Raw genomic sequence first — 27,800 nt, 5'->3', positions numbered from 1 at the left:
TCCGTTTTAAGTTACGTGCTATGTATCTATATGAAGGCAAATAAGCCATAATTGTTTTTGAATGACGAATATGTGATACCCCAAATGAATGTTGTTTGGAATTTATACTCTGATTTTTATTATAATTACCGGGTAGATTTGGGGTGTTACATAGCTTGCTATCAGAACATATGTGATATTAAAGTCTAGTTGGATTTCCTTTTATCAAAGGTCTGGTTAACAACTCTTGGTTTTCATAACATGAAAAATCTTCATAATTTCTTATTCTTTGTTAAATGATCATCTAAATTGCCTGATTATAAGTGTTCAATGAACTTTTTTTAGAGTTCCTAATCAATCAAACATCGTTAAAGGCAAAATATATCAGAATATATGTATGGGATTCGAATTGGAAAATAGGTATATCTTCAAAGAATGGTTGACATCATAAATTCTAGCTTGAAGTCTGTCTCAGCTTCAACATTGAACAACTCGTCTTGCCTATATAAACTCATTTTGACCACTTCATTTTCCTTCTTGATCTCTTCCAGAGTCTTCAACATCACCCGAGGCATTTCTTTAGAACCAGAAGCAGAGAACTTCTCTATCTTAGAATTAGTCACGATCTCAAAAGTAGGTTCAGAAGCATCAAGAGTTGGAGCCACAATCTTTTGTTGTTAAGCATAACTTTCTTTTGTCCGAATTTCTGCTTGCTCTGATTCAGTCATGATCACATCAAGTTCAGGAATAGGAAGAAGAAGTTGTTCACACTTCAGAAGCAGAGGGTTCATAACACCAACCAATCTAGAATAAAAAATTTTCTGAGCGTCTTTAAATTAGATTTCCTTTAACTCCCGGGAGCGAGAATTAAACCATCTTCTGAAGTCATTCCATAGAATGTCACTCTCAACAGAATTTACAATTTAGATATCATAAGCGTTTATCAGAATCTCTTCTCCAAGGTCAGATGAGAGAGGAACACTTATGTTATTTTCAGGTTGGATAACTAACATCAACATCTTCCAGAATCTCATCCTCAAAATCAGATGAAATAGAGATAATATCTACTTCAGAATCACTAGAGCTACTAGAGGGGGGTTGAAATATGAAATAGACCATCTCAGTTTTAATAACTAATATATGGATGACTTTGGTCGTGTCATTTGGTGAAGGAGGATCATATGAAAAAGAATTAATTTCTGGGATTTTAATTCTGAAGGATGGATGGAAGATTAGGGTATATGTTTAACAAGTGGTGGTTGTTTCTGAGGTGGAGTTTATGTTTGTGGTTGTCTAAGTTGGGATAAGAGGTTCAAGAATTTATGGTGGATAAGTGTAGCAACCTGCTTAAAATTTACGTTCAAACGGAGTCGCCACCCATTTTATTTGGGCAAGTGAGAAACCCTTAAAAAAGAGAGATTTGGGTAAGTAGGTAAATTAGGTAAAGGGAAGGTGTTAGGCACCCTTTGCCTCCCTTGTACTCAAGGGGACCCATTTAATCTTTAGGTTTAGGTTTTATAAAAAAGGTTTGACAATTGTTCACTAATAGATTTAAAAAAGGTTAGCCTTTGCCCAAAAGGGTAAATCTCAGTTTTGATAAAGCCATTGTCGATCGAGACAACAATAGCCGAATACCCAAAGGCATATAAACAAAATTGTAATAAAATTAATAGGCCTCAATGCATCATCATTGGCCAAAACAATGTTTTTTTAAAAAAGAGCCTCATAGAAATCATTGGCCAAATGGAAAAAAAATTAAAGGTTTGTAAAAATATATTGACAATAGAAAATACCCTTTTTAATAAAAGGGCGGCCTCATACCAAAAGGTTTAAAACCCAAGGGACAGAGTCATTGTCAGATCGGGACAACAATGACCAAAGGCCAAAAGCCATGTATAGGGATAATAGGCCATTGTCAGATCGAGACAACAATGACCAAAGGCCAAAAGCCATGTATATGGAAAATAGGCCATTGTCAGATCGAGACAACAATGGCCAAAAAATCCTTTTTTTTAGGGAAGGCCTCATATAGGTAATCATCGGCCGTAAAGGTTTGAATTTGAGATTGAGTTTGAAAAGGGGAAAGGGTTTGTCGGCTAGGGATGCTCAAGACAAACCCTAAGACAAACCCTCAAAGGGAGAAGAGAAAAAAAGAAAAAAAAGCAAGGGAGAAGAGAAAAAAACAAAAAAAAAAAAGCGTAGAAAACGTAGTTGTGTGAAAAGAGTAGTTTTTGGGTGTGTGTGAATTTGTGAAAAAAATACGTGAAAGTGAAAAAAAGGTCCTTGATAGGATTGTCAAAGGTCCTATTTATAGTGTTAGAAAATTAGGTTAAAACCCACAAAAGAAAAAAACTTAAATTTTGACATTTTTAGAAATTAATAATAATAAAATAATAATAATAATTAGTTAAATAATAAAAAATCCTAATACTAATATATTAAAATTAATAATACTAAAATTCTAATAAAAAATCCTAATAATATTTAATAAAATGAAAACCCTTGTGATAAGATAAATGGACTGACTGGTTTTGGGCCCAAAATACCTGCTAATTACACCCCAATGGTAAATAAAAATAGTTTTATAAGAGCGTGGGTTTAACAATATATATGTTAAACCCCATGACTCTTAATTTTAATACCCTTGATAAATTATTAGACGAGAATTGATCGGGCAAATTTTAGGGTATGGCAATAAGGTTTAGGTATATTGGTTCTGGAAGGTTGGAAATATGTGGGTAAGGGTTTTCACAATTGAGTTTCAGACACAGATGGTTGAGTCTCTAATGGTTGTTGGTTGGATGGATCGGTTTGGTGTGAAGAAAGTGGAGATGTAGGTTGAGAGTGAGGAGATGAATTATCATTTGCATTTTGAAATATAGGAAAAACAGTCTCAATAGAATTGGACTTACTTGGAGAATTTTGAGGACGATAATAAGCGCTATTTACAAAGCCTTCAGCTTCAGCTGCCTGAACTTTCTCTAGGGCCTTCTTGCAGAAGCATAAGTTTTAACCTTCTTAGTTCCAAAAGGACCGACACCAATGCTCTTGAGAATTTTTCTATTTCATCTAACAAGAGGTTCTACAAGATCTTTAGGATGACCGGATTCCAAAGAGCCATAAACAATACTCTCGAGAATAGCTTCAGGAAGATAATTTTGAAAGATTTTGACTAGATATAGAAGAGTGTCAGGAGCCACGCTAGGTTTCTCCCTATGATCCACACACATTTCCAAATAAGATAGAAGAGCATCTAGAGGATCATTTATTGTGAATTAGGGATAGTCGTCAACTATATTCCTCATAGAACATATTTCTTCTGTGTCCAGAACCATAGGAGGATCAATGACCACATCGATTAGAGACACGTTCTTCAGACTCCTCCCATTGAAAGGTTTTCCAACAAATGTCACTGATTCTTCATCAAGATTGTGATCCTAATTCTAATCATGTGGGGTTTCTATCAATTTTATTTCAGATATGTAGCGGTGAAAAATTGAGACCGAGGCCATTGGATTGACCCGGCTCGTATTTTAGTGAAAGTCACCACCGTGCTTTATTGTTTCCAAAGGAAATGGGAAAATAATGAAGTAAAACCCAAAGAAGTTTTTAAATCAAAAACTAATAAAATAAACAGAGATCTTAGGTTCGGGAGTTGGTTATGCGAGGTGGATGTATTATCCTCACATCTGTAGTACTATATAGGAATGTCTTTGAAAATATATATCATTGTTATTGTTGTTGTTTTTTTCTTTTGTGATGTAGAGTGGGATGTTGACTGAATAGTTTTATTAAAAATGTGTTCGGCAAGATATCGCATCTTGTGCCAACATACCCCTTTAACAATAGGGAAGTCACAACATATTTTGTTCCCCTTAAGTGGAAAAAATATTTTAGGTGTTGAACTTTAACAATACTCAACAAGTTTTTAAAAGGTGTCAAGCTTTAACAATACAAAGCAAGAGTTGATTTAAAAGAGCGGTGGTTAAGCTTTAACAATACAAAACCAAGGGTTAATTTTAAAAATGGTTAAGCTTTAACAATTTAAAATTAGGTTTAAAAACAGGGGGAAAGTGCTAAGCTTTAACAATACCAAGCATAAAGTAAAAAAGTATGAAAGGAGAGTTAGTAACTTGACACTTTTAGTCAATACTATCCCATTCATTTGGATTTTTAGCAACAATGAGGAATCAAACATCTCAAGCAAGCATCAGTAACAAGTATCTCAAGTGGTGTGTGAGACATGTCATGTGTATCATGGATACAATAAAAATGAGTAAATACATCATTGTGTACAAATAAACTTATGTATAAAAGATTATGAATAAAAGGGGTGACATACCTCAAGGTGAATCATATCATGTATGTATGAGTATGATGTATGATGGATGATGTATGATGGATGAATATCTCATGTACGCAAGGTTAGTAAACAATGTGTGTGTGTGTGTATATATATATATATATATATATATATATATATATATATAAAGATAAAACATAACTAAAGTATATGATACAAATATTTAATTCAACAAGCATGTATACAAGTGAATAAACCATGAGAAATCTTAACAACAAGTTAATATTAACATGGTATTGCATTGAAGTCAAAGGGAAAGATCAAAGGATCTTAAACTAGGGTTTTAGGTATATACCCTAAATATGTTCACTTAGGACCACGCTAAACCATAAGTAGAAACCTATAGGGATCATGTTGTCATCTTCAAAAGAAGTTAACCCTAATGGAATCACTCAAGACTAATTAAACCAATTGGTAAAGGATCAAACAAAGAATATTTCATATAAGGAAAGTGATTCCGTTCACGATTCTAGCCTCGATCCATTTGACTTGAATTCATTTTTCTAACAATATATACAGTGTGAAAATAGTTGACTCAAACAAAGGAAGTGATTATGTGCCTAAGTAAGATTATAGAATACATGTTTAAGAAAATGTGTACGAGTTGTATGTGAGAATTAGTTTTTGAGTGAATGTGTGTGTGTATAAGAAAGAAGAGGTTAATTGTTGTGAAAATGTTAGTTGTTTTTTTTACCGTGATAAAATGTTCTTTGGTGAAAATTGTTTGCGTACTGTCAAAGAAAATGTTAGGATTGGTTTGGAATGGGTGGATGAAATATGTACGTGAATTTTTTTTGAAAGTGAATGGCCACCTTTTATATTGAGAAATTAGGTTAAATAAAATAGGAAATTAAATTAATTATTAAATATAAAATTAAATATCAGAATAAAATTAAACCAATGATTTGATTATTATAATAAAAATCGAATCAAAATATTTATTGTGTGAACAACTTTTAATTTGTGACTTAAAATAACAACTCAAATTAAAAACTTTTTTTATTTTTTTAAGATTAAAAGATGCATAAAATCATGATTTAATAGGAATTACAGATATGGAGGAATGTAACGCATATTGTTCTAAGGTTGTGGCAAGGGATTTTAGTGTCAACACTACTAAAACATGTGACAGTAGCAAGAAGTGCAAAAGGATTTTTAACAGGGGTAAACGGTGGAAGACCGCCCTAAGATGGTCAAGAAATTTGTGCTTCCACCAATGATTATGTGTTTTCATCTAATATTGTTTATATGCTAATATGTGCTTACAATTTTATTGTACATTTACTCTATTTTTGTCAATTTTTGGCTAAAAAGGGGGAGTAAAGTGTTAGTGTGTTAGCTTGGGAGCTTGTTTTTCCTGATGTCATGTCAAATGTCTTGACATTTTGATAGGACTGTACTACTTCCTAGGGAGAGTAGTCTTGATTGGGTGCTATATATGGTGAACTATTTAGGGGGGAGCATGAGTGTCTGTCATATTTGTTGTTGGTGTTCAAGGAAATTGTTTTGTTTCTACTATTACTACTGATATGTGTGCATGATGTTATACCAGATGTCTTGACATCTTTCCTGAAGTTTTTGTGTAGAACTCTGGTTACTCTTGTTCTCTTATTTTTTCTTCTCTGCATGAGCCTCTGATGAGTGAACTTGGACAGTTCATGTTTTCTTTGTTTGTACCCTTGAGGGGGAGTTTTTGGTTCCACGAGACAGGGGGGGGTACTATGATGATGGGAGCATAATGTTGTTTGATGTTAGTGTATTGAGGTTAAATTTTTCTCAGTTAGTGTTATTGCTATGTTTTTCTAATTGTTCTTTGTTTGTTTCTGACGTCAGACAGGATGTCATGATATCTGGTCTCTAGTGGTATTCTAAATTGTGTGAGAGTTTTAAATCTCTCTATGTGTGTGAGGATGGGTCTCACTATAAGGGTTTACTGCGTGTCACTCTAATTGTTTTCTGTTTGCTGGATTTTCAAGTTTGCATGATGTTCAGGTACCTTGTATTTTGTGTTTGTGGTTGTTTTTGTTTGTATCTTCCGCTGTATCTTCCAAAGGTAGTTTTAGACAAAATTTGCCAAAGGGGGAGATTGTAAGTTCCTTGGTTTTATGATTGGCAGCAAATTTGCTAAAACATGGTTCACAACAAGATATTGTGACAGATGTCTTGACATGTTGTTAAGACATCTCAGAAGACAGATGTTTTGATAGATGCCGTAAAATGTTATACTAGAACATCAGGAGAATTCAGGGTTTAAGTCTTGGAAGATTTGTTTTGTTTTTATGAAGATTTTGTATGGTTTTAGTACTCATACAGTCGCAGCTAAGGAAGGATATGTTAGGAACATTACAGATTTGATTTAGGTTCATAAAAAGGATCTTGGAGACCTTTTAGGAAATTTTGTAGATTTGTTCCTATTTTCATGGAGAAGACTTTGCAGAAGATTTACAGCTGGAAGATGAGATTTGCGTGAAAAGCTCAAGCTCATACTGCAAGATTTTATTTAAAAGAACTTTCAAGACCTAAACACTTGGGGAAGTCGTGTGCATGAGATAAGTGTCATACCCCAAAATTTGCCCACCATATTTTATACTCAAAGTCATCTTTTTCAAAAGCTTATAACTTGAGCATGGAATATTTAATCAAGATGAAACCAAAAGCATCCTTTAGAGGACACTATAAGCTTTCTAAAAAGTTCAAGTACACTTCCATACAATAAAACCCGAATGAGTTATGACTTGGTGAAGTTGAGCAAACTTGGAGAATGGCATGAAAAGTCAACATGAACAAATTTGATATTTTGGGCAAATGGGCCCAAATTTTGGTTTTGAAATATGATCATAAGCTTACCCAAGACCCATAATGTATTTCTTTTAGTTTCTATTATTTTTAATTATTTTATTTTGAAATTTATTCAATTAAATTCAAAATTCAATCAAATAAATAATAAGAAATATAAAAGCTATGCTTAATTTTATTTTTTCAATCAATCTTGAGTATATATTCAGATCCAAAGGCAAGGAATTTCGTTGACTTATGATTGAGAAAGATTGAATACAAATATAGAAACCTTTTATTCAAGTTTCAAGAAAGAAAATTCAATCATGCCAATCATGGATTTGGCCCAAGTTCATAACCCTAATTTAGTCCTCATATATATACAAAGAGGTTGAGCATAGATGAAAAAAAAAAGGAGGGGAGCAGGACGCAAGGGTTTCCACGTGAAGAAAATTCAAGAACAAGGGAGGATTTCACCCCTCAATTGCAGCGACTCCCAGGCCATTCTCATCGTTCCAATGTCATCTTGGGGATTCCAGGAACACGACTCAACCATCGTGGAAGCTCAAGACAACCCATATCTCCATCGTTCAAGTAACACCGTGGTTTGAATTCTCAAATTTTAAACTCTCTAATTACTTTATATAAATTGATTCCGTGCATTTATATGTGTTAATAATGATGTGAGGAGTCTTTTTGACGTAACGTTTGTGAGGTTTGGTACAGGAACAAGAGGTCACCATTGTTAGGGCACCAAAACGAAAAGCTTTCGTTTTCATGTGTGCAGGCCGTTTCGATCCAAACAAACTGTACCATTGAATTTGCCAAGGTCTATATATGTGATCTGGGTTGCTATCTCGAATTATTTTTAATGCTTTTGCAGGTTTAAAAAAGTTATGATTCGCTACAAAATGTCGTAGTAAAGTTGTAGCAGAAACGTGACTCAATCGTAGCCAAAATCTATGCATAATTGGGGAAGACAATGAATAGTATCAAAGACTTGTTGACTGACACGCGTGGCGATTGGATTGGCTGGTCAAAGCTTGCTTCCTCTCTCTCTGCTCGCGATTGGTCCGTCCAAGGAACGAGGACCCCACTTTGACTGGTGTTGAAATTCTCCACTAACTTTTATTTAATCTATTTATTTATCGATGATAGTGTTTATGTCAAGAAGCACGCACAGCACAAATGGCAATCAAGGTGTTTCGTTTGTACTATGACCTGGGTTCGATCCCCAGGTTTTACAATTTCTTTTTCAGAAACTTTTAAAAGCAGATCCAGTGCGCTGCTCTCATCACACGCCTGCGGTACACCACCAATACTGACCAATGGATTAGCGCTGCAGTTAGATCAAATGGATCCAGACGCATCCTCACCATGGACCCTCAAGCCATCACCACACATAATCCCAGCTGAGTTTCCTTTTCCTTTTTATTTATTCATTCAATTTAGTTTTAACTAGTTATCTTTTATTTTTATTTTTACCCAAATTCTCTTCTTTTCTTTTAAAATCTTTTTACATACTAATAAATACTTTTTATTTAATAAAATTTAAGTTTTTTCTATTTTATTTTTATTTTTTATTTCTATCAATTTTAATGATTGGTTTTACATAGTAATTTTATAATTATTTTATTTTAATCGTAAACTCGATTTTTATTTTTTTAATTATCTTTAAACCATCAAATTATTATTTTTGTATATAATATTAATCAATTATTTTAGGTTTGTTAACTTCGATATATTTATAAACTCTAATAACCTTAGGTTGGTTTACTGGTAGGTGTTGCCCATCAACCCTCACAAACCTTTTTAGGTCACAATAAGTTTTCTTAAATAAATCTTTTAGGGATTGGGGTTTGTAAATTTTTAGGGTTTGTAATCAATTAGGTTTTAGATCAGTCAATGCACTAACCTTTTTTCTTTCTTTGTTCAAATTTTCAGGATTAATCAAGATTCTTCCGACTACGCGCCATGCCAATCAAGAAGCTAAGTTTCTAAACTTTTCTTTTCTTATTTTTATTATTTATTTTTATTAAATATTATTTTTGTCATTTTACCCTGAATTAGCCATACACTCACATGCTTCTTTTTTTCTCTTGTCAATTCTTTAATGGTCAGGGTCAATGCTTCTTAAAACCTCAAGGCAAACCTCTGCCCATCAACCTTCATCAATCGAAGCTAAAGGTTTGTCGAGTCGCCAAAGCTACGAGTCTGGTAACTTTAAACCTTATTTTTTATTACTTATGTCAAACCCTATTAAGGGATCCGCTGGTTTCATTGTCCCCTTTCCCTATTATTATGTAACTGTTTATTGGTTGTATTGATTGGCCTTGAAGGCACTTAAACTGTTATATTATTTTACTGCGTGGTTAGTAATATAGGGAGTGACAAGATTAATTAATCAAACGTTAGATCACTAACATTACAAGATGAATTATTCGAATACAACCACGTGATTGCTGCACCCACACACCTTTAGGGTAATCCCTCTGGTTGCCTTTATTATTGTTGTCGGTTGCCTTTAATTTACAAAATAGTCAAAGTCCCTCGAGTCCGAGGATACCTAAAGCAAAACAAATGTTGCCCTAAGTTCATTATCATCATCAATGTTGTCCCTCGAAGTTGCCTCGGTAAAAACATGATGATTGTCCCAATTGCTAAGGTATCCTCGCATGATGCCTAAAAAGATTAATGACTATTATATCCTTCCCTCAGACTACCTGCCCTCTTTATGACAAGGGACAGTCTTATGGCGAACGATAAACCTCGATGACCCTTAACATCCAATTGAAAGACTTCTTACCCTTTATGGTATGGATAGATCCTTTCGCCCGAAAAGCTAAAAGAACCAATTTCAAACTTAGGGAAGTTGCTAGTAATTGCTTGCTCCATTCAAATCAAAATTCAAAATTCAAATTCAAACTCTTTTTCCATTAATTTCCAAATACTTTTCAAAAGACTACGCTTATTTACAAGCTAAAGTTCTTCCTCAAAAGTTTTACTTTTCACACTTCCTATTTCAAAACAATTTCAAACAAGGCTACGCTTATTTACAAGCTAAAGTCCTTAACAAAATCTTTTGCTATTCGCACACTGCTTTTCAAACTTTTCAAGACAAATCAAACAAAAGAGTGAGCTAAGCAATTAAGAGCCCATGGATAACCATGGATGCAAAGGGTGCCTTACACCTTCCCTTTGTATAACTTACCCCCCGAACTCAAAATCTTTTCAAAAGGTCTTTTCCTGTTCTTTTAGCCTTTCCTAAAATTGGATAAAATAAAAGTCGGTGGCGACTCATGCTTAACCGCAACATTTCGATTATAAAAAGTCAGTTCACCGTATTACTGAACTGGCGACTCTGCTGGGGATGCTTTCGATTAAAAAGAGGGGTTACCTTAGAGTTTAGGATTCACTTTAATTGTTTGATTTGTTTGCTTTATATTCTAAAGGGTGTTTTGGGTATTCTGCTGTGTGAAAGATCCTACACCCGGATCTAGTGTACCTTAGGTATGTGGCCTGAGACCAGGGAGGCTGTACGACATGTATCGTTATGGTTGAACTGGTGGCCACCGTTAGTGCGATGCTTTGGTTTGTCCTGATGGCCCTTGAATATGATCGAGGAGACATTTGGCTACCGCGTGGTGTCACAAACACTAATTCGCCCTTAGAACCTTAGTTGAACTTGACCTTGGCCTATAGGAAGTAGCGAGATGGCTGGCTTTGGATTCCTGACTGAAGCTGGTTGATACTCGATGCTACACTCATTGAGATTGGACTCAAGGGATGCTTTTGGCTGGCCGATTGTGCGCTATGTTGAGACAATGCCCACGAGAAAGATCAGGGATATGAGCACCGTAGAACCCGATCTTTATCTAGGACAGGTTGAACCAACTAAACTTCAGTGGGGAGTGTACTTACCTACGAACTTCACGCAAGCCTTTAAACCTAAGGGCACTTGTGTGACTTGTTTGTGCTGGCTACTAACCCTTTGGTTTTCTTGCAGGTTTTGTTAAAGACTTGTTTGCCCTCACTATTCCATGTTGTTCCTAATAAGTTGCATAACATACTAACCTTTGTTTCCTTGCAGGATTCGCTTGTAGGACATTTCATCCTCATTACCTTATGCTCTAACCCTTTTATTTCCTTGCAGGGATTGTCTGTAGGACACCTAGTCCTTATGACCTTATGCTTTACTTAATGCATTGCATCTGCATTACATCATGACATCATAACATAGCATGTTAGCTAACCCTTTCAAGGATCTTAGGGATTTAGGACACACAATTTCAGGTACTCTTATCAAGGACTAAATTCCTTTCAAGGGGCAAGAGGATTTATTTTCCTCTAGCCACATACCTTCCGATTCAAAGGTTTAGCACCTGACAAGGGGCAAGAGGATTTACTTTCCTCTGGCCATGTATCTTCAAATTCAGAAGTATCCCGAATCAGAGGCGATGACCCACTCGATATGGTGAGCTCGATTCTCAAAGAAGGATGTTCAAAAACGGAATTCAGAATTCTTCAGACGAAAATGCAACCAATCTAAATTTCCTATAGATCCTTGAAAACATTACATTTGCATTCATAACATTGCATCACAGGTTTCCACCACAGGTTTCTCACCTCCTCGCTGTTTATTTCAGCATCATGAATCTCGAGCAATCAGTCAAAGACCTTCAAGCTCAGAATGCCCAGTTTCAAGATTTGATCTTGAACTTGTCCAAGGGGCAAGAAGAATTAAAGCCACTCCTGTTCTTGGGGTACAATTACAATGCGAGATGCGCTTATTATTCGAACAATCCTGGTTATGGTGTAAAGGATGGTAGACCATTGAAGTGTGCCATTAAAAATTTAATCATGACACTCAAATCAGAAAAGACCACGACAATGAAGTCACGACAACTGAGTCACGATAATGGAATCACGACAACTGAGTCACGACTACAAAGTCACGACAACTGAGTCACGATAATGGAATCACGACAACTGAGTCACGATAATGGAATCACGACAACTGAGTCACGATAATGGAATCACGACAACTGAGTCACGATAATGGAATCACGACAACTGAGTCACAACAATCAATTCACTCATATGATCCTGACGCTCAGGGCAATCAAGCCAACGAATTCTAACACCTACTATAAACTCAATGCAAGATGCGCGTACCATTCCAACATTCCTGGACATTACATAAACAATCGATGGACATTGAGGAATAAGATTCAAGATCTAACTGACAACAGGGAAATCAAATTCAACCCTCCTGAAATTCCTGTGGTGATCACCGTTCCTATGCCTAGTCATGACAAGACTGATTGACGTCTAGACGGACGAACTTTTGGATCATTAGTTCTACTTTCATTTACAATTTCTTTTCTGTTTGTTTAAACATTCGACTCATGATAGACATTATCTGTTTTAATAATCATCATCAGTGCATTGCATATGTTTGTCTTGAATAATTTATTTCGCTATCACTCATTTTAAAATTATGTCTTTACTTTGCATATGTTTTATGATACTCAACTCCTGCTAAGCTGTAGGCCTCTTGAGGGAGGATGACGAAAACGATACCGCAACCTCATACAATATGCTTTTGAACGGACTATGCTGACGATGTACAGGCATTTGTTCAATTCCTAAACAATGGAGATATAAGGATGTTAATCCCTCGTCAACCCCTTTGAGCCTAAGGAGTAGAAGTTTCTTTTTGTACGAAACACCCGCATTTTTAACCTGGGGCAGGGTAGTTCTCAGTTATTTTGGCTGTGCATTCTATTTTAAGAGAATCACTCTGTACACCTTTCAACAAAGGTTTCAATCACAAGCGTTCATCCGTACACATCAAAGAAGTGTTGGAGATGTCAATCAAAAGCCAATGATGGTTCATCAATCATTAAGCAAGGCAGTCAATATCTTTCAAAAAAAAAATGGAAGAAACATATATACAAAGAAAAGCCTGCTAAGTCAAAAAAGACTTAGGCAAAAATCAAGGCGTCCCGCTGACTGTAAGCTCAAAAGAGACAGTTCAGGCAAAAGTTAGGGATATCAAAAAGATGAAAAAAGAAGTCAATAAATTCTTGAACAACTCAAAGTTGCGACTACCACAAGGAAGAAGTGACTGCCATCTCAAAAAGTTCTCTCTGCTTATGAACCATCATCATTATCAAAGGTGCAAATCCAAAAGTCTCTTGGAACCTGAATGCACAAGTTGAATTAACTGGGCCTAGGACTGAAGATCATCACGAAGAGGGGTGGGTACAAATAAACTTTGAGCCTTTATCCTTTGTTTCTTAAACCGCGAACCAAGCCACGTTACAACCCTTGAAAGTCCTAACTGAAGCATGGTTAGTTCGAAAGCATACTGTCACAACAAAGGTATCCCGACTCCTTAAGGTTTACTACAAATGTTAAGTTGATATCCTGTTTTTACAAACATCACGTTGTTACAAATATCATGTTTTTTTACGAACATCACACTTTTACATCTCTTGTCTTAATGCTTTTGCAAAAACTCAAGACAGACGTATGCATTTGCATCTCATGAATTCATTATTAAACATATTCTGCTACATAATTTCAAATGTTAGCATCAGAAAGAACTTGCACAGGGTATAACTAATGACTGGAAGTCATCCCGATAGACAAGATTACTCCGAGAAGCAACGTCTCCTACGTATACAAGGGGAATGGTACGTTCGCTCAATCAATCAAGTCAAGATTCCGAGAATCTCTCAAGGATGCCAAAAATAATCAGGGGCATGCATCCAAGTAAATCTGAATCTATTTCCAGTCAACATGGGGCATTGTCATGGGCCTATGATTACGAGGGGCATGACGCCCAGAGTGCACATCTCATAAAGTCCTCGCGAGGCGAATCTTTCCAAGCTCCTACTAGCAGGGGCAAACCTATGCAAGTCCAGTTTGACACTTCGATCAGTATTTATTGGGGGTGTCCTGATCAACACAAATCCAGGAATGGTAACTGCTATAATACTGGGGGCAATATCCAAGACACCCATGTCTCCCTACAAAGCTGATTGTGCAAGATCATATCCCCACAGAGTAATCACCAAGAAGATATCTTCAAATACTCCGGTCCCTACAGAGACATGGCTCCCCAACAGAGTTTACATCTTCAACACAGTCGTTCCTCCAACACTTCGCTCTTCTTCAACAAAGTTTACTAATGTCTTTTATTCCCAATCAGGGCGCATCAAGTCACTGATCATCTCCAAGCAGAAATCACAAACCCCCAGCTGAGCATATTCAAAACAAGATCAGACATCAAAATCACAAGGACACAGAGATTTATTTTCTCAATCAAGACAACATGAATCATACTCACATATCATATGACATAAACACATTCATACATTACATTACCTCGCAATAAATTCATCCATAAACATACAAAGTTTCTCATTTATTTTGAGAATCCCGTCACATAAACGCATTACATAAAGATTAAACTTACCCTTTTTCAGAATACAGGTACAGACGAATGAACGAAATTCCCAATTTTCGAAGATCTAATTCATTTACCACGAACGGTAATGACACGGTCAACACTCCAAGATCTAATTCGGTTACTACGAACGGTACTGACACGGTCAACTCTCAGATATCTAATTCTATCATCACGAACGATGTAGACACGATTATCTCTCCAAGATCTAATTCAGATACTACGAACGGTACTGACACGATCAAATCTCAAAGATCTAATTCCATCATAACTAACAGTGTGGACACGATCAACTGCTTCTACAGTCTAATTCAGCTACTACGAACGGTGCTGACACGACAAGAGAATCTAATTCTATCATCACGAACGATGTAGACACGATTATCTCTCCAAAGATCTAATTCATTTACTACGAACGGTAATGACACGATCAACACGCAAACAACATTTCTCAAACTTCAACTACCGGATGGCATCTTTAAAGCCCATCTCCGACAAAAGTCCCTACTTCAGCTAGGGCAAATTTCTTGGTATTCTAGTGTTCAATCATCTTCCACCTTCAGATACCGACTGGCGTACAAACCACTCTACATCTTCAGGTGTAAGAAAATTGAACAGGGGCAGCTGTCATACCCCAAAATTTGCCCACCATATTTTATACTCAAAGTCATCTTTTTCAAAAGCTTATAACTTGAGCATGGAATATTTAATCAAGATGAAACCAAAAGCATCCTTTAGAGGACACTATAAGCTTTCTAAAAAGTTCAAGTACACTTCCATACAATAAAACCCGAATGAGTTATGACTTGGTGAAGTTGAGCAAACTTGGAGAATGGCATGAAAAGTCAACATGAACAAATTTGATATTTTGGGCAAATGGGCCCAAATTTTGGTTTTGAAATATGATCATAAGCTTACCCAAGACCCATAATGTATTTCTTTTAGTTTCTATTATTTTTAATTATTTTATTTTGAAATTTATTCAATTAAATTCAAAATTCAATCAAATAAATAATAAGAAATATAAAAGCTATGCTTAATTTTATTTTTTCAATCAATCTTGAGTATATATTCAGATCCAAAGGCAAGGAATTTCGTTGACTTATGATTGAGAAAGATTGAATACAAATATAGAAACCTTTTATTCAAGTTTCAAGAAAGAAAATTCAATCATGCCAATCATGGATTTGGCCCAAGTTCATAACCCTAATTTAGTCCTCATATATATACAAAGAGGTTGAGCATAGATGAAAAAAAAAAGGAGGGGAGCAGGACGCAAGGGTTTCCACGTGAAGAAAATTCAAGAACAAGGGAGGATTTCACCCCTCAATTGCAGCGACTCCCAGGCCATTCTCATCGTTCCAATGTCATCTTGGGGATTCCAGGAACACGACTCAACCATCGTGGAAGCTCAAGACAACCCATATCTCCATCGTTCAAGTAACACCGTGGTTTGAATTCTCAAATTTTAAACTCTCTAATTACTTTATATAAATTGATTCCGTGCATTTATATGTGTTAATAATGATGTGAGGAGTCTTTTTGACGTAACGTTTGTGAGGTTTGGTACAGGAACAAGAGGTCACCATTGTTAGGGCACCAAAACGAAAAGCTTTCGTTTTCATGTGTGCAGGCCGTTTCGATCCAAACAAACTGTACCATTGAATTTGCCAAGGTCTATATATGTGATCTGGGTTGCTATCTCGAATTATTTTTAATGCTTTTGCAGGTTTAAAAAAGTTATGATTCGCTACAAAATGTCGTAGTAAAGTTGTAGCAGAAACGTGACTCAATCGTAGCCAAAATCTATGCATAATTGGGGAAGACAATGAATAGTATCAAAGACTTGTTGACTGACACGCGTGGCGATTGGATTGGCTGGTCAAAGCTTGCTTCCTCTCTCTCTGCTCGCGATTGGTCCGTCCAAGGAACGAGGACCCCACTTTGACTGGTGTTGAAATTCTCCACTAACTTTTATTTAATCTATTTATTTATCGATGATAGTGTTTATGTCAAGAAGCACGCACAGCACAAATGGCAATCAAGGTGTTTCGTTTGTACTATGACCTGGGTTCGATCCCCAGGTTTTACAATTTCTTTTTCAGAAACTTTTAAAAGCAGATCCAGTGCGCTGCTCTCATCACACGCCTGCGGTACACCACCAATACTGACCAATGGATTAGCGCTGCAGTTAGATCAAATGGATCCAGACGCATCCTCACCATGGACCCTCAAGCCATCACCACACATAATCCCAGCTGAGTTTCCTTTTCCTTTTTATTTATTCATTCAATTTAGTTTTAACTAGTTATCTTTTATTTTTATTTTTACCCAAATTCTCTTCTTTTCTTTTAAAATCTTTTTACATACTAATAAATACTTTTTATTTAATAAAATTTAAGTTTTTTCTATTTTATTTTTATTTTTTATTTCTATCAATTTTAATGATTGGTTTTACATAGTAATTTTATAATTATTTTATTTTAATCGTAAACTCGATTTTTATTTTTTTAATTATCTTTAAACCATCAAATTATTATTTTTGTATATAATATTAATCAATTATTTTAGGTTTGTTAACTTCGATATATTTATAAACTCTAATAACCTTAGGTTGGTTTACTGGTAGGTGTTGCCCATCAACCCTCACAAACCTTTTTAGGTCACAATAAGTTTTCTTAAATAAATCTTTTAGGGATTGGGGTTTGTAAATTTTTAGGGTTTGTAATCAATTAGGTTTTAGATCAGTCAATGCACTAACCTTTTTTCTTTCTTTGTTCAAATTTTCAGGATTAATCAAGATTCTTCCGACTACGCGCCATGCCAATCAAGAAGCTAAGTTTCTAAACTTTTCTTTTCTTATTTTTATTATTTATTTTTATTAAATATTATTTTTGTCATTTTACCCTGAATTAGCCATACACTCACATGCTTCTTTTTTTCTCTTGTCAATTCTTTAATGGTCAGGGTCAATGCTTCTTAAAACCTCAAGGCAAACCTCTGCCCATCAACCTTCATCAATCGAAGCTAAAGGTTTGTCGAGTCGCCAAAGCTACGAGTCTGGTAACTTTAAACCTTATTTTTTATTACTTATGTCAAACCCTATTAAGGGATCCGCTGGTTTCATTGTCCCCTTTCCCTATTATTATGTAACTGTTTATTGGTTGTATTGATTGGCCTTGAAGGCACTTAAACTGTTATATTATTTTACTGCGTGGTTAGTAATATAGGGAGTGACAAGATTAATTAATCAAACGTTAGATCACTAACATTACAAGATGAATTATTCGAATACAACCACGTGATTGCTGCACCCACACACCTTTAGGGTAATCCCTCTGGTTGCCTTTATTATTGTTGTCGGTTGCCTTTAATTTACAAAATAGTCAAAGTCCCTCGAGTCCGAGGATACCTAAAGCAAAACAAATGTTGCCCTAAGTTCATTATCATCATCAATGTTGTCCCTCGAAGTTGCCTCGGTAAAAACATGATGATTGTCCCAATTGCTAAGGTATCCTCGCATGATGCCTAAAAAGATTAATGACTATTATATCCTTCCCTCAGACTACCTGCCCTCTTTATGACAAGGGACAGTCTTATGGCGAACGATAAACCTCGATGACCCTTAACATCCAATTGAAAGACTTCTTACCCTTTATGGTATGGATAGATCCTTTCGCCCGAAAAGCTAAAAGAACCAATTTCAAACTTAGGGAAGTTGCTAGTAATTGCTTGCTCCATTCAAATCAAAATTCAAAATTCAAATTCAAACTCTTTTTCCATTAATTTCCAAATACTTTTCAAAAGACTACGCTTATTTACAAGCTAAAGTTCTTCCTCAAAAGTTTTACTTTTCACACTTCCTATTTCAAAACAATTTCAAACAAGGCTACGCTTATTTACAAGCTAAAGTCCTTAACAAAATCTTTTGCTATTCGCACACTGCTTTTCAAACTTTTCAAGACAAATCAAACAAAAGAGTGAGCTAAGCAATTAAGAGCCCATGGATAACCATGGATGCAAAGGGTGCCTTACACCTTCCCTTTGTATAACTTACCCCCCGAACTCAAAATCTTTTCAAAAGGTCTTTTCCTGTTCTTTTAGCCTTTCCTAAAATTGGATAAAATAAAAGTCGGTGGCGACTCATGCTTAACCGCAACATTTCGATTATAAAAAGTCAGTTCACCGTATTACTATAAGGCTTTAGGGTTTTAGTGTGTTCTTTGTTCATTGTGATCCACTCGATTATCTCTTTGATAATCAGAGTTGGACTGATTTCTATTGTTCATTGCCAATCAGTGTTAACCCATATTTTGTGAGTTAATACATGTCTTTTTAGTATTTAATTTAGTGATATTTTATGTTTGTTTGTTTAGTTTATTTCGTTATTTGTTGTTTTTATTATATTAGTGGGGAGTACATTAGGTGCTCCCATTTGTTAGTTTAATGATTATTTTGTGTGCAGAAGTTAGCAATTAGGCAAGCTGAGTCACGACTGGGCAAGTCAGAGGATGAGCTATGAGAGAGGAAGAATACGTTATAAAGAAATACCAAGCTCTTGTGGAAAGCAAGCAACAAGGGAATAGGAATAAGTACTGAATGGAGGGAAACAAAACTCAAAGGATGCTGAAAAAGATAGTGGAATGAATTCAAATTCATAGTGGGAGCTTGCAGCGCTAAAAGACAAAAATCTGGCGTAAAAAGACTCTGCGCGCCTCCTGCACCTTCTGCATCAGACTATGCACTTCGCCTTTTCCCTCTCTCCCTTGTCAGTAGTACGAGTATCCTCTTTGTCCTGCTTGAAACATTGTTGATTGCATTGGGCTGGGTGATATTATTGATCCTAGGCCCATGATCTGAGAAGGTGAAGAAACCTTAATTCATTGGCCTATATAAAGAGCTGGAAGCATCATTTGAAGGAATTCAACATTTTTTCCAATTTATATTTTCCTAAATCGTGTTGCAGAAGAGTGTTATAATTTTCTCTCCTCACCCATCTCAGTGCTTGCTGATGAACACTGGCGCGACTGGAGGTTCCTCTTGATAACTTATCTGTTTAAAGTTCCACTCCAAGTTTCTCTTAGGTTGTTATATTTTGTGCATTTTCTTGTCTTAAGATGTTTCCTTTGAGAACCATGTTCGTGGTTTGTACTCAGCTCACTATGAGCTAAACTTCTTTTAGTTGAGTTATGTGAAGTTAATATTATAAGTGTGTTTATGTTATATGTTTGTGTGATTAGTGCATGCTTTACCATGGGTTTGTAACTCCAATGTTTATTTCTTTGATTGATCACCTTATAAATAGGTAAAAGCTTGTTGTTGTGAGAGATCCAACAACAAGTTTATTTCATGAGTAAAAATGGTTGAAAGAGTAGAATAGATATATTCACTTAAATTAGTTGCTTAGACATAAGTAACTACAATCATTAAGGAAAATCATAACTTTTAATAGACATGTATTAGGGTTACAAGTGGAGCTTAGAGATTTTTTTCCTTGCCCTCGTATGTATGCTACTAATTGATGTAGAGATACACTTTTAGATCCTTCTAACCTTGCATGTCACGACTTCACACATCATTAACACATGAACACACCAAAAAATATTAACGGATCATAGCTCAACTATATTTCTCTCATCACTTTTACAGCACGTTATTCTTTTTACCTTATTTTTCATATTACAAGAAAGCTGGATTTAAAACCATCACCTGTTGTTATTTTTCCTATTTATGCTTAAAGTGAAAGAATAGTTTTAATGCAAAGTCGTATCTAAGTTGTAACACTCCCCGTGGGTACGATACTCTTATACTTATTACTTGCTGCAATCAAAACATCTATACTTGCATGTGACACCTTTGAGAAGCGAATAATCACTCATGAGCTTTTAAGCAAGAGTGGATTGTGTGTCAAGTTTTCTATTGCTCATAAGTCAAAAGCTTTTAAGCAAAACTGATTTTATCTTGGAAGAGTGTCTTTTATTGTTTAGGTATTATTAAAGGTTTGTCACTAGTTTGTGCTTGGTAGGAAGTGAGAGGGGATTCTCATATCTAGGAGTATCCTAGGTAGAAATTTCATTGGTAGTGATTAGGTGAGAAACTTGTGAACAGGTGTTGTTTAGGGTTTCAAAATAATAATATTGTAGTGGATTTCCTTCCAAGCTCAGGAGCCCCCAAATGTAGGTGATGTTGCACCGAACTGGGTAAACAATTACTTGTGTTAATTTACTTTCAGCAACCTATTTTATCTGCATAATTGTTCTTATTTTTTTTTCTGATTTGATCCCAATATTGTAACATTTGGTTCAATATCTGGTATCTGTGTGCCACAATTTCATGTACGTTACGTCTGGATGTGCACCTCCAAATTTATCTCTTTCATGAGATTTTCCTATTACTGTGAGTTTTTTGAATTGTTTTTCAGTTCGGTTCATATTAGATATGGTGCACCCAAATATGTTTCCCAAATATGTTTTAAGTAATGATGTAAAACTGGATGAGGTGAAGGATGATGTTAAACCGATGAGGTGAAGGATGATACTAGACCGTTTGTTGTCGAGATAGATGTTGGTTAACATTTTAAAAATGAACAAATATTTAGTGCTCATGAACATATGCTTCAATAGGTCCACATGGAGGCCAAGAAATTGGGGTTTGGAATTGTAATCAGAAGGTCTGGCAATGGTTCTAATAGAAGGAAAGCATTTGCAACCATGAGATGCGAGAGAAGTGGAACATACATTCCACGATTCAGAATTTTAAATGTGATGACACCCGATCGAGAAAATGTAAGTGTCCATTTAAATTGTGCGGATATTGTAAGGTGAATAATACATGAAAATTTAATGTGTTTTCTGGTTTACATGATCATGCCTCGCAAAACGGCATAGTCGGTCATCCTATCGTAGTTGGTTGGAAACATATCATAGACAACACTCTCTATTCACATTTGGTTGGCAACGTAACTTGGGAGAAATTGAATTTCACTTTTCACGGAGCAAAGTGAGCAGAGAAAACAGGTTAGGATAGTTCGAAGTATGGATAGACAGTTAAGAAGAATTACAGTCTTCCATGTGCTTGTCTCATTTCAAAAAAAAATATGAAGCTTGATGCCCCGTTACGTATGGATAAAGTCTACAGTCACTGGAAAAGGCTCCGGTTTGATGACGATAGGGTGATGAAGGATGGTAAAGCATGAATAACTATTAGTATTGAGTAGAAAATAATCCAAGATATATTCTCTAAAGCAGATGAAACCTTAAAATTGCACATCAAAGATCCTTCCAGATGCATCATGTGTATTGGGTGGCTTTCAAAATCGCTACATTTTATTGGGGTTTATTTGAAACTAGGGTGTCCTATACCAAGTATATCATTGGAGTGGATGGCACATTCCACAAAAGAGGCGGAAACTTGGTCGGATCACTTTATGGAAAGGATGGAAAAGTTCAATAAGTTGAGCGAGCTTGAAAGAGAATCAAATAAGGAAAATTCGAAGGAGGAACCAGGAGTAGATTTATACGCTGATGCATCTTTTAATGCATTTTAGATTGTAATCGATACACTTTTTTGAATGTATTATCATTGTAATACGGTGAACTGACTTTTAAATGAAAATGTCGCGGTTAAGCATGAGTCGCCACCGACTTTTATTTTATCCAAATATTCAGAAAGGCTAAAAGAAACAGAAAAAGACCTTTTAAAAAGATTTTGAGCTCGGGGGGTAATTTATGCAAAGGGAAGGTGTAAGGCACCCTTTGCATCCATGGTTTTCCATGGGCTCTTAATTGCTTTGCTCTTTTGAAGGAAAAAAGTGTAGAAAAGAAATAAGACTTTAGCTTGTAAATAAGCGTAGCTTTTTTTGAAGAATTATGAGAAAGAATATAGAAAAAGGTTTTAGAGCAAGGCAAAGCAATTAGGGGCAATTACCTTGTAATTTTGAAAATGAGGTTCTTTTAGCCTTTAAGGGTGAAAGGGTCTATCCTTGCCATAAGAGGGATTTCTGTGATGTTTGCGTTTGATCTTATCCACCATACACATAATGTCAAACTCTACAGCCACTAACGCGCCTCATAACTCTACTATCATTACACTATTAAGCTATATAATAATATCAAAAACATAACATAAAACCAGTGAATAACAAAACCATATCAAGTTTAAGTTAACAAAACCAAATCAAGTTTAAGTTATCAAACCATTGAGAAGAGGAAAAGGGGCATGAACCAACTTTATCTTGACTCCATTAAATGACTCAGCTATAAAAGGAATATCTAGCATGTGTAGGATGACAGGTTGATATTGTAACAACATCACTACCCTAGCAATCAAAAGGTCAAGAGCATACCCAATTTTTTCTGCAATTGAAAAACATTCCATCAGAAAACATATCACTGGTAAACTAAATCTACACCAATAATGTAATAATAAACAAACTCAAAACATCATAATCACCATTGGGCATATGATTAGATCTGAACCCTGTAGCAGATAAAGATCCAAACAAAAAAATAAAGCATTTTGAAACAAACGCATTTTTTAAAATGATAAAATTATAAGCGAATCACTCACAATGATGTTTTGTTTTGAATCCATATTTGGTACAAACCATAAGGGAATCACTCGAACAACAATGTCACATGAATCCTTTGCAGGAGTGATTTCATTAACAAAGTTGTGTCTTCGGACCACCATTGCAAAAGCCTGATACATAATGGAAAAGTCGAAAGTGAAAATTTACCAGATATGAACGAATCGAAAGAAATGTGAAATGAGAGAAGAAATTGGTCCTATTTATATGATTGAAATTATATAATTGAAATCAACATAAATTTAATTTAATTACCTGAAAAATTGAAGAAATGACATTGATGATAAGATGCATCATAATTGAAAAAAGAGAAATTAAAATTTAAGAGTTTGCATTGAAAACACCATTTGAAAATGAACCGACAACGTTGTTGTTTGTGTTCACAGGTGAAATTATAGGGTTTGTATTGAGAACCAATTTAGAAGTGAAGCGGCGAGAACAAAAACAATTTGAGTAAGGATTGAGAATGAAGTGGTGATAACAAAAACAACTTCAGTAATATGTGAAACGACCAATACATAAGTTAATTAATGTGATTTCTTTTTAATTAATAAATAACCAAGAAAAATTGAACCGTTTTAATTTTCTTTTCCTAAGTTAATCAATTAATATATAATCAAAAAAATTGAACGGTTTTTATTTTGCTTCTCCCAACTTAAAAGGAATATGTCCAACATTTAATTAACGTTTAATTTGTTTTTCCCAATTTGCTTAGGTTATAAATTAACAATAATAAATAGATTAGTTATGAATTATTAAATTAAATAATAAAAAATATTAAATATAATTATAGAAACATTAATATTAATAGTCATTTTAAAATAGTAAGTATTCTAATAAGATGACAAATGGCAAACTTGCCAAAAAACTCATCTTGCTTTATTATATTCTATGATATATATATATATATATATATATATATATATATATATATATATATATATATATATATATATATATATATATATATATATATATATATATATATATATATATATATATATATATATATATATTAATAATTAAAACATTTTCATTTTAAATTGTAAATTATAAAAAAATCTAAAATATTTTTTCTCATAAATTTAAATCCGTGTCTCGCACAGCTATACACACTAAATGTAAACCCGTGCCTCGCACGGGTATACATACTAGTTTTGATTTAAATTAGATAAAAATAAAAAAAAATAAATAAAACCAAAATCAAGATGATGCACAAATGGGCCTGGAATTTTCTTGTTATGTCATTTTCATGTTTACACCCCCTCAATTGGGCCCATCTACTCAAACATTCAACATTTCTTCATTTAGCCCTTTACATCTTTTTCCAAGATAGCCTAACTTGTGTCAATCATTCCTCACGAATTTCCCTATATTAAGCTCAGATATTTACTCGAGATTTGATCGCGAAATAAACCAATCTTGCATCTTTTATGTTTTTCCATTACTCGTTTACTTTATTTAAGAATATTAAATAAATTCCAAATAAAATAACAAATAAAAGAATGGCATCGTGGGTCTTATAATGGGTCATGAACATGTTGGAAATCTTTTGAATTAGAGCCTGAATTTTGTTATGGATATAGTTTTGAAATATCATAAACCATATGAGATGCCTTGGAGCTCTTGATTCATTCCTTTTCTTCAGAGAAATCAACAACCCTGGTTATTTGAACCATTGTTTAGGAGGATTGTCCTTGAGCATTGTACTTTGATTTGAATTTGAATAGGAGAAATAGTATGGGAAAATTTTGGGGTATGACAATCATCAACAATGTAATCTTAATACGATTTAATACATAAGTAACATATATTCATCAATGTAAATGTCAACTTTTTTGTTTACAAATTTTATGGTTTACAACTTCTGTTTATGTATTTACAGTTTCTGCTCCATTTCTAGTTTCGGATATGTCTATCCGAATAAACCTCATACTAATTAAAAAAAACACAATGAGGAACTTTATGGATGTGCATATCCGTAAACACCTTTTTTTGTAAAAAATTTGGTGTGTCCGGATATCCATCTCCGAAAAGTGCCTAATAATAGGATAAGGTTTCTAAGGTCCGAAGTGATTCAAAACTTGTATAATTAGGGTGTGTCTCATTCCATATTTTCCACAAAACACACCACAATCAAATAATAAATACATATCCCCACCTTGCATTTGTGTATTTCAATGTCGAGAAGCCGCCACTTCAATTTAAGGTTAACGAGGACACGCCTCTCATGGATATGATATTCAAATTAAATACTCTCATGTGATATCTAGACAATCAAATAGTTATCGAACTCAAGTATCGTTCACCCGCCATATTTGAAAATTCTAGTAACACACGCTCGATGTCTTACTGGATGTTATGATATCCACAATTACACAACACAGATAATTATAACAGAACAACATAAAAACAATAAAGAACACACAGAATTGTTTACCCAGTTCGGTTCAAACAACCTACTCTGGGGGCTACCAAGTCAGGGAGGGAATCCAATATAAGCAGAATTAATTTGGAGTTAAACTCCCCCGTTTACAATTCCTCACTTAAAACCTACCCAATGCAATTCCAACCTATTCCTAGACCTGAGTATCTCCACTCACTCCCCCTCAATCACAGCAGTGGTTACACATAAACATAAACAATTACAGAGAGAAGACACTATTCAAAAACACACATTGATCTGCTTAAAAGCTTCAATCAAGAGACACACACTCGTGCTTAAAAGCTTAGAGTGACAATAAACACACACAACCTATTCCAACGCAGTCATCAAGGATAGTTGCTTGGATCACAAGAGACAGCTACAGAACTATGGTTCTTCACAATACACAAAATCTTCTGTCTGCGTTCCAAATTAGGATTGCAGTCTTTTTATATGCAGCTCCTGGGCCTTGGGCTTTTTTAGAAACAAATTAGGGTTAACCTAATTTACACGCCATATGGTTGTTACGAATTATGTTGTCAGCATGATCCTCTGGACGAAATATTCGGCACACAATAAAAGGTTTCCTAAACTGATAATTGAGAGAAATCAGGAAACACATTTAATAAACAATAACAGCTCCTGCTGTCACACACGGATGTCATGACATCGGTCATGACATTCACTACAGAACCTGTATTAGCTTCACACATATGCAGCCTGCATAAACAATATTAACCAGGTATGTTTTACCACAGATGCAGGCAATCATGAAAACACCTTCAGTATTAAACATATTTAACCTCCATAATTCACAAGTTTTTTTGTAGCTTCTATCCATCGTTTGGTATTTGGTTGAAAGTTAACCTGAAACTTCGTTTATCCTTGTATAACGGGGTTTGCGAGCTTAAACTACTAAAAGCTCATAAGCCTTATTGGATACTCTTGAAATCAATTCTTGAGGAGAAGATTAGGTCACTTTATTAAGATCGAACATATATAAATTCTAGTTTAATCTCTTTTCCCTTATCTTTTATTTTCTGCACTTTTCCTTTACTTTGATTTTCTGCTACAATATTCAAAAGTTTTCTTCAAAATGGTTTTAAATTCTGATTCGGAAAATAATTTTATTTTAAATTTTCGTTTTCAAACGCCCACAATTCAAACCCGTCTTGTGTGTAGAGTCACATGTTCAACACAAATGACTGCATTACACCATTATTTATTGGGCTGGGAATGGTAGGCTCGCTAGGTGCATCGTCCAAGCTCGATTAACGCACCTACTTTCTTTTGGGTTAATGAATGTCAGCTACCCTATGACTAGCCTTACCGCCTATGCTCGTTAAGCACATCGCCCATGCTCGTTTAGCCATCAAACCGTTGTTCGCTAAGCACACTTGTATTTTCTGGCTTAGCGAGGTTGCAGATTTGCTCACTAAGAGTGCATGTATTCTTGACTTAGGGAGCCTTGATTTGTTGAAAAAGTTCTTGACTTGATCTCTTCTCTTGTTTTGATAATTTATTGATCTTTTTTGTTTGTTTTTAGTCAATGCACAATTAAAATGTCCTTACAAGTGTTTTTTTTATCACTTTTCATTGATAAATCAGAAGTTTTTCATTTGATTTCTTGTAAAATAAATTAATAAGTGTCTACGCATTTAGCGTAATTTTAGAACTTATCTTTAAATTTTACATATTTTTTTAAAGAATGTTGTCATTAAAAGATCAACTTTTTTTTATAAAAAGGGTTATTGATATGTATAATATGTTTTTTGGTAATGTTTTTCATATGTTATCACACTTTATTATAAGACATTGTGAATTCTTTAAAATATACTTTTAAAAAAATTATTTTTAATAAAATATGAAATGTAATTCTTCTAAAATGTATTGTTCTCTTTCCTCCATATTTTTTAACCGTTTTTTTTTTCTTAAAAAAACGTTGTTATATGGATGGTGTTAAACTCCATATTTAGCATAGTGTATAAAGTTGAAAAAAAATTCAATGATGCAATGATGTATGAATGATGCAAGCACATGGATGTGAGATATCGTTTCTTTAAAGATGTTATAAAAGAAGGAGTGTTAAGTTGAATTACTACAGCACTCCAGATCAACTTTCAAACATAATGATCAAACCTGTGATGTTGAGTCATTTTACAAGTTAAGGTAGAAACTAAACATTTGTGATTTT

This window comes from Vicia villosa, linkage group LG7, assembly GCF_029867415.1.
Source record: "Vicia villosa cultivar HV-30 ecotype Madison, WI linkage group LG7, Vvil1.0, whole genome shotgun sequence".
In the NCBI taxonomy this organism is placed as follows: domain Eukaryota; kingdom Viridiplantae; phylum Streptophyta; class Magnoliopsida; order Fabales; family Fabaceae; genus Vicia; species Vicia villosa.
This window is presented reverse-complemented; position numbering follows the sequence as displayed.